Source organism: Ovis canadensis, chromosome 1 (assembly GCF_042477335.2).
Source record: "Ovis canadensis isolate MfBH-ARS-UI-01 breed Bighorn chromosome 1, ARS-UI_OviCan_v2, whole genome shotgun sequence".
NCBI classification, from domain to species: Eukaryota; Metazoa; Chordata; class Mammalia; order Artiodactyla; family Bovidae; genus Ovis; species Ovis canadensis.
This window is the reverse complement of record NC_091245.1, coordinates 43,507,312-43,517,029: the sequence shown is the minus strand read 5'-3', so window position 1 is coordinate 43,517,029 and position 9,718 is coordinate 43,507,312.

Genomic DNA, 9,718 nt, shown 5'->3' with positions numbered 1-9,718 from the left:
TACACATTAGGTGGCCAAAATATTGGAGTTTCAGCTTCAGCATCAGTCCTTCCAGTGAATATTCAGGGTTGATTTCCTTTAGGATTGACTGGTTTGATCTCCTTGCTGTCCAAGGGACTCTCAAGAGTCTTCTCCAGCACCACAATTCAAAAGCAACAGTTCTTTGGTACTCAGTCTTCTTTATGCTCCAGCTCCCACATCCCTACATGACTACTGGAACAACCATAGCTTTGACTATACAGATCTTTGTCGGCAAAGTGGTTTCTGCCTTATAATACACTATTTAGGTTTGTCATAGCTTTTCTTCCAAGGAGTTAGCATTTTTTAATTTTGTGTCTGCAGTCACCATTTGCAGTAATTTTGAAGCCCAAGAAAATAAATCAGTAACTCTTTCCACTTTTTTCTTTTCTAGTTGCCATGAAGTAATGGGACTGGATACCATGATTTTCCCTTTTTGAATGTTGAGTTTTAAGCCAGTTTACCATTCTCCTTTTTCACCTTCATCAGGAGGCTCTTTAGTTCCTGTTCACTTTCTGCCATTGTTGTGCTGTTGTTAGTCACTCATTCATGTCTGACTCTTTGCAACCCAATGGACTACAACATGCCAGGCTTCCCTGTCCTTTACCATCTCCAAGAGCTTGCTCAAACTCATGTCTATTGAGCTGGTGATGCTATCCAACCATCTCATCCTCTGTCATCCCCTTCTCTTCCTGCCTTCAATCTTTCCCAGCATCAGGGTCTTTTCTAAAGAGTCAGCTCTTCACATCAGGTGGCCAAAGTATTGGAGCTTCAGCTTCAGCACCAGTCCTCCCAATGAGTAGTCAAGGTTGATTTCTTTTAGGACTGGGTTGATCTCCATGCAGTCCAACGGATTCTCAAGACTCTTCTCCAATACCACAGTTCAAAAGCATCAATTCTTCACTGCTCAGCCTTCTTTATAGTACATTTCTCACATCCATACATGACTACTGGAAAAACCATAGCTTTGATTCTACGGACTTTTGCTGGCAAAGTAATGTCTCTGCTTTCTAATACACTGTCTAGGTTTGTCATAGCTTTCCTTCAAGGAACAAGCATCTTTTAAATTTCATGCCTGCAGTCATCATCTGCAGTGATTTTGAAGCCCAAGAAAATAAAGGCTGTCACTGTTTCCATTGTTTCTCCATCTATTTGTCATGAAGTGATGGGACCGGACACCATGAGCTTCATTTTTTGAATGTTGAGTTTTAAGCCAGTTTTTTCACTCTCCTCTTTCACTTTCATCAAGAGGCTCTTTAGTTCCTCTTCACTTTCTGTCATAAGGGTGGTGTCATCTGCATATCTGAGGTTACTGATATTTCTCCCGGCAATCTTGATTCCAGCTTGTGCTTCATTCATCCTGGCATTTTGCATGATGTAATCTGCGTATAAGTTAAATAAGCAGGGTAACAATATACAGCCTTGATGTACTCCTTTCCCAATTTGGAACCAATCCTTTGTTACATGTCCAGAACTGTTGCTTCTTGACCTGCATACAGGTTTCTCAGGAGACATGTCAGGTGGTCTGGTATTCCCATCTCTTTTAGAATTTTCCACACAGTTTGTTGTGATCCACACAATCGAAGGCTTTAGCATAATCAATGATGCAGAAGTAGATGTTTTTCTGGAACTCTCCTGCTTTTTCTGTGATACAATGGATGTTTTCAATTTGATCTCTGGTTCCTTTGCCTTTTCTAAATCCAGCTTGAACATCTCAAAGTTCTCAGTTCATGTATTGTTGAAGCCTGACTTGAAGAATTTTGAGCATTACTTTGCTAGCATGTGAAATGAATGCAATTGTGTGGTAGTTTGAGCATTCTTTGGCATTGCCTTTCTTTGGGATTGGATTGAAAACTGACTTTTCCAGTCCTGTGGCCACTGCTCAGTTTTCCAAATTTGCCAGCATATTGAGTGCAGCATTTTAACAGCATCATCTTTTAGGATTTTTAAATAGCTCAGCTGGAATTCCATCACCTCCACTAGCTTTGTTCTTAGTGATGCTTCCTAAAGCCCACTTAACTTTGCTCTCCAAGATGTCTGGTTCTAGGTGAGTGATCACACCATTGTGGTTATCTGGGTCATGAAGATCTTTTTTGTATAGTTCTGTGTATTCTTGCTACCTCTTCTTAATATCTTCTGCTTCTGTAGGTCCATACCATTTCTGTCCTTGATTGTATCCATCTTTGCACAAAATGTTCCCTTGGTATCTCTAATTTTCTTGAAGACATCTTTAATCGCTCCCATTCTATCATTTTCCTCTATTTCTTTGCATTGATCACTTAGGAAGGCTTTGTTACCTCTCTTTGCTATTCTTTGGAACTCTGCATTCAGATGGGTATATCTTTCCTTTTCTCCTTTGCCTTTCACTTCTCTTCTTTTCTCAGCTATTTATAAGCCCTCCTCAGACAACCATTTTGCCTTTTTGCATTTCCTTTTCTTTGGAATGGTCTTGATCACTGCCTCCTGTACAGTGCCACGAACCTCCATCCATAGTTCTTCAGGCACTCTGTCAGATCTAATCCCTTGAATCTATTTGTCACCTCTACTCTATAATCATAAGGGATTTGATTTAGGTCATACCTGAGTGACTGAGTGATTTTCCCTAGTTTCTTAAATTTAAGTCTGAATTTTTCATTAAGGAGTTTATGATATGAGCCACAGTCAGCTACCAGTCTTGTTTTTTGCTGACTGTATAGAGCTTCTCCGTCTTTGGCTGCAAAGAATACAATCAATCTGATCAGTATTGATCATCTGGTGATGTCCATGTGTAGAGTCATCTCTTGTGTTGTTGGAAGAGGGTGCTTTCTATGACCAGGGATTCTCTTTGCCAAATTCTGTTAACCTTTGCTCTTCTTCATTTTGTACTCCAACGCCAAACTTGCCTGTTACTCCAAATGTCTTTAACTTCCTACTTTGGCATTTGTTCCCTATGATAACATCTTTTTTGGGGTGTTAGTTCTGGAAGGTCTTGTAGGTCTTCACAGAACCATTCAGCTTCTTCAGAATTAGTGGCTGGGCATAGACTTGGATTACTGTGGTAATTAGATACATTAGAGAGTATCATCTGAATATCTGAGGTTGTTGATATTTCTTCCAGCAATCAGGATTCCAGTTTGTGAGTCTTCCAGTCCAGCATTTCATGTGCCATACTCTGCATATAATTTAAATAAGCAGGGTGACAGTATACAGCCTTGATGTACTCCTTTCCCAGTTTTGAACCAGTCTGTTTTTCTGTGTACAGTTCTAAGTGTTCTTTCTTGACCTGCATACTAATTAAACTCAAAGAAACAGAAAGTGGAATAGTGGTTGTCAGAGAAAGGGGCAGTTGAAAAAGAATTGTTGGTCAGTGGATATAGAGTTTCAGTCTCAAAAGACTGAAAAGTTCTAGAGATCTGTTGCACAACAGTATGCAAATAGTTAACACTACTGTACTGGGTGAGCTTCCCTAGTGGCTCAGTGGTAAAGAACCCCCTGCAATGCAGGAGATGCAGGTTCAATCCCTGGGTTGGGAAGATCCCCTGGAGAAGGAGGGCTTCCGTGGTGGCCCAGACAGTAAAAGCGTCTGCCTGCAATGCGGGAGACCTGGGTTTGATCCCCTGGGTTGGGAAGATCCCCTGGAAAAGGAAATGGCAACCCACTCCAGTACTCTTGCCTGAAAAATTCCATGGACAGAGGAGCCTTATAAGCTACAGTCCATGGGGTCGCAAAGAGTCAGGCACGACTGAGCGACTTCACTTCACTTCACTTCCTGGAGAAGGAAATGGCAACCCACTCTAGTATTCTTGCCTGAGGATTCCTCATGGACAGAGGAGCCTGGAGGGTTACAGTCCATGGGGTTGCAAAGAGTCAGACATGACTGAGTGACTAAGCATGCGCGCATTGTACCGCATACTTAAAAATGGTTAAGATGATAACTTTTACAAAATATGATTTTCACAATTTTTTTAAAAAAGGAAAACAAAATATGTGTATGGCCAATACTCACTCAATTGCAAGCCGCTAAACTCCGCCAAAACAGCTTAGTTGAACAAAGGAGAATTACCAGTTCAGAGAGCCAAAGAATGTAGCAAGGCCTTAAAAACTGCAACCAGAAATTCTAAAGAGCCCCTAGGTGTCACTCTTCACCTCCTGACTCATCTTTCTCACTGCAAACCTTTCTCCACAGGGTGGCCAACATAGCTAATTCCTAGGTTTTACACCTTGGACTTTCTGCCAGAGTGCACACACACCCACCCTCCCCCGCCCTCCCCGTCACTGCATGTTCTCTTCCACGTTCAAAACACTGAGAAGAGCTGTAAGTAGCCCATTTGGCCTCTGGACCAACTATTGACAGGATCTTGTATGAAGATATTACAAGGGGTCAGATCTTATAAGAAGAACCTGCTAAGTTCTGTGGGAGCAGTGTGCTTGGGAGTGGGAGGTAATTTGTTAGCCATTACTTAATGCTGTATACAAAGCACTGAAACAACCATCATTTATTTCCTCAGCTCTGCAAGTTGGTTGAGAAAGCTCTCCTTCAGGTAGTGGTGACTAGGGTGGCTACAGTTTGGTCATCTACTTCCTGGGACAAGTAAGAGAGCCGGAGCACATGGGAGGCCTCTGAAGTTTAGTCTCTGAACCATCCTAACCCTGCCACTCCCACTCACATGCCACTGATCAGTGCCAGCCACATGGTTAAACACTAAGGCAAGCACAGAGAAAAACTTTCTGCCCAAGTGAAGCTACAGTCAGAGTTTGATGCAGAGAAGGGGAAAGGATGGGGCTAAATCATTTAATCTGTCACAAGGAGTGAATGTGAAAAACAGTTTCCAGAGGAAGTTTGGGTGATGGGCAAACAAGACAACAGGAGTCCTGTATAGTGTTATTGTTGTTGTTTTTGTTATTTAGTTGCCAAGTTGTGTCCCACTCTTTTGCAACCTCATGGACTGTAGTCCATCAGTCTCTTCTATCCATGGGATTCTCCAGGCAAGAATACTAGAGCAGATTACCATTTCCTTCTCTGGGGAATCTTTCCAACTCAGGAATTGAACCCAGGTCTCCTGCACTGCAGACATTTTCTTTACCATCTGGGCAATCAGGGAAGCCCAGCAAATAAAGTAATATTAAATAGTAGATTTTATCAACCCCAAAATGCTAAAATAGAAAGCATGGGAAGAGAACTAATTAGCCCTGACAATGTAACAAAGACTATACTAAGAATTTTATAGATATCATCTAAAAGGAAAAGCAATACAAAATGTTATTAACCTGAAACAATGTCATTTTGACCATAAACTCTGCTGCTGCTAAGTCACTTCAGTCGTGTTCAACTCTATGCGACCCCATGGATGGCAGCCCACCAGGCTCCCACGTCCCTGGGATTCTCCAGGCAAGAACACTGGAGTGGGTTGCCATTTCCTTCTCCAGTGCATGAAAGTAAGAAGTGAAAGTGAAGTCGCTCAGTTGTGTCCGACTCTTAGCGACCCCATAGACTGCGGCCCACCAGGCTCCTCCATCCATGGGATTTTCCAGGCAAGAGTGCTGGAGTGGGGTGCCATTGCCTTCTCTGATAAACTTTCTTAGGTTGCAAAGAAAGTGTCCTTGAGAATTCCAGGTTAATAACCACTTTTCCAGTTGGTGCTTCTTTAACAGTAGGTCACACCTTATTAAGTTTTCTATGAAGGCACCAGGATGGATGGATGGAAAAGAGAAATATTCTGGAGCCAGAGAAATCTAAGTTTAAATTCAAGTTTGGCCACTCATTAGTTGAATCACCTTAGACAAGTCACAAGACCATTTTCTGTTAGTTTTTTTCACTGTAAAATGTGGGTAATAATATATACCATATAGGATTTGGAGGAGAATTGAGTAAGATTGCATCTATAAATGTATATCACAGTGTCTGGCACATAATTATCTGATCAATATTGGTTTCTTGGTTATGGTGATAACAAGTAGAATAAGGCAAGTTTTCTATCTTGAGTTCAATGCTGTGCGCCTTTCCATGCTAAAATCAAATCAAATAGAATGGGAAAAGTCTCAAATAAAATGGAGCACAAGTTTACATAAGAAAAAACAAATTAAACATTGAGGTCATTAGTGCTATACTTGAAGCCAGAATTCAATTAAAAAAAAGCAGTTTGTTTTGTTAACTATTTTTGCCAGGAGAATCTTCTGGCAATCTAATGGTGAGAGTTTCATATCTCAGTCAGTAATGGGGCACATATAGCTTATTGTTTGTTTTTTTAGCCATGAGACATGTGGGATCTTATTTCCCTGACCAGGGATCAAACCCACAACCCATACATTGGAATCCTGTAGTCCTAACCACTGGACCACCAGGAAAGTCATTATTGTTAAATTGTTAGAGTACAGTGGCTTAAACACTGAAGAGTTTAATACATCTTTCAACCAATCACAAGTTACAGGTGTGATTCAATTTTTAAACTTAGGGAGAAATATTAACTTTGTCTTCAGTAGCTAACTGACTTTCTCTTTTAGGATATTTCTTCCTTGTGCTTCTTTTCTTTACAGTATTAGGAAATCAAAGTGTTCATACTGGTAAATACATTGTGAAAAGACAATTTATAGTATAAATTAGGTTGTCAATTTTCTACTTTCCTGTTTGATAAGAGTATATCTTGGATGGTTAATTTAATTATCTTGTCTTCTTTAGATAACTTTATATTTCCAGTTGCTGCAGCTTTGTTTACATGAACCTTTATGTTTTGCTGAGATTTGCTTCTTAGGTTAATACTAATCAGTTGTTAAATAAAAGTATGATTTAATATGTTAGCATTAAACATTTGTGCATGTTTCATACTAGAAACCAGTAGAAAACTTCATTAATCCAGAGCACAGCATTACTCAATAGAAAAGAATTCTCAGAAAATTATAGAGATAGTCTTTAAAAAAAAATTTCAAATTGGAGTTGCAAGAAAAAAATGACAAAACAGAGTAAATTTTAAAATGGTCATTTTACTCCAAGGAAGCATTTATTTTCCATGATTTTTTCCCATTACAAAAAACTCTGCAAGTCTAATTTTCATTTCTTGAACAATTTGTTAACCTCATTAGATCAGATTGTAGCAACCACAAATTATATACTATAGCACATTATTTTCTTATTAGATAACTATTTTAAAATGCTGCAACTTCAGCTCTTTTTACTCTAAGTCATTTTCCCATTGTGAATATAAGGCAAATAAAAACAAGAAAAATATTTTGTATCATTTTGGTTTGCTTCTATTTGCAATAGTCAGAAAATTTTTTTTAACTGTAACTGCTAGGCATCCAATTCAAACTATTTAAAATAAAAGTGGGAATTAGTGGGGAAAAGAATATAGCCCACTTGTGGAACTGATGGAATTTCTGTGAGGAGCAGTTAACTTCAGGTATCTCAAGGAGAGAAACTTCCAACTTAACACAACCAGGACTTTCTCTCTTTCACGCCATTTGTCTCTCATCTGCTTAATTCTTCTAGGCTTTATTTTCTCAAAATATTTTCCACATAGAATCCCCAGACTACAACTTTCTTATTCTGTACCTCAAGAAAGGAGTCTTTTCTTGAAGAAAATCTCTGAGAGGAACTCTGTCTGCCCTATCTTGGAGCCTATACTTAATCCTTTAGAACAGTCTCTTTTCCTAGAGAAAGGAGGTACTGTGATTGACCAGAACAAGATCCCATTCTCATCCCTCTAGGCTAGAGTGGAATGATGTACTACAATTGACAATCCAATCGCAACTCACTGGAAGGGGGTCAGGGCAGTTTCCCCAAGGAAAATGGCAGCTGTTAGCAAATGGAAGTGGGAGGAGATGAGTATTCTACACTTAAATAAATATATGAGTGAATAGCTTTAGTCTTAAGTCCACTAGGATCTGGACATGTCGAACCTCTTTGATTTCAGCCTTCTCTGGTCACGTCTGCAGGTCTGGTGGGATTCGCATTTTAGGCCCTGTGTACATCAAGCATCCTAATGCCTCTTCAGAGAAATTTTAATCCAAGGGAAGGGAATGTCATGGCACAAAAGTATGACTTAAGGACAGTGGACCAAGGATAAAGGAGGAGAAATGAATATGAATTTAGCACTATTTCTATCTATCACTCAGATTATTTAGTGGCCCAGCCCCAACGGATGTTTGGGGTGATCACAGTTTGACAGTGATCTTTGTAGGATGATGAAGTGCAGGAGATCAGCAGCATTCATGACAACTTCCACAGGGACCTGAGACTGCACGCCGGTGTAGACATCTGCGCTCTCAACATCTAGTAGCAGCAACATTAGCAGAGGTGTCAGCAGGCACTGGTAACTTTGGCAAAGGTGTGGAAGGCAGCAGATTATCACGTTGCCATTGCACGCATAGGAGGCATGATCACATGAAGCTATAATAGCAGAGAAGGCGATGACTGAGCTAAGCTGAAATGTTGTTCGGTCTGACATGATGATGACTGGAGCCACAGTTATCTGTGGTTCAGCTGATCTGGAACATCCAAGATGGTTCATTCATGTAGGTGGCTGGCAGCTCATGCTGAATGGCATCTGGGAAACCGTCTCGGAGTATCACAGCCAGAGAATGCAACTTTGTGAATATTTCAATGATCTTGCATTCCCAGCAGGCTATCTAGGAATATCATTCACACATTCATGAACATATTAATTCATTCAGAAAATATTTTATTATCCAATATGTGCCAGACACTGTGCATGCATGGTAGGGAAGATACTATCATGAATATGACAGTTAGTAAAATAAGCACAGATAGAGGGAAAAAAGAGCTACCGTCCAATGGCATAAAGGCTACAAAAGAGGGAGGCCACGGGAGCCCAAGATAGAGGTGATGGAATAAAGTGTCAGGCAAGATTTCTTCCTGAAAGGCAACAACTAAGTTGAATTTCACAAGATACAAGGGAGAGGCACTCCCTGAAGGATCACCATATTCAGTTCAGTTCAGTTCAGTCGCTCAATCGTGTCCGACTCTTTGCGACCCCATGAATCGCAGCACGCCAGGCCTCCCTGTCCATCACCAACTCCCAGAGTTCACTCAGACTTGCATCCATCGAGTCAGTGATGCCATCCAGCCATCTCATCCTTGGTCGTCCCCTTTTCCTCCTGCCCCTAATCTCCCCCCAGCATCAGAGTCTTTTCCAATGAGTCAACTCTTCACATGAGGTGGCCAAAGTACTGGAGCTTCAGCTTCAGCATCATTCCCTCCAAAGAAATCCCAGGGCTGATCTCCTTCAGAATGGACTGGTTGGATCTCCTTGCAGTCCAAGGGACTCTCAAGAGTCTTCTCCAACACCACAGTTCAAAAGCATCAATTCTTCGGCGCTCAGCCTTCTTCACAGTCCAACTCTCACAGCCATACATGACCACTGGAAAAACCATAGCCTTGACTAGATGGACCTTAGTCGGCAAAGTAATGTCTCTGCTTCTGAATATATTATCTAGGTTGGTCATAACTTTTCTTCCAAGGAGTAAGCGTCTTTTAATTTCGTGGCTGCACTCACCATCTGCAGTGATTTTGGAGCCCAAAAACTAAAGTCTGACACTGTTTCCACTGTTTCCCCATCTATTTCCCATGGAGTGATAGGACCGGATACCATGATCTTCGTTTTCTGAATGTTGAGCTTTAAGCCAACTTTTTAACTCTCCTCTTTCACTTTCATCAAGAGGCTTTTTAGTTCCTCTTCACTTTCTGCCATAAGGGTGGTGTCATCTG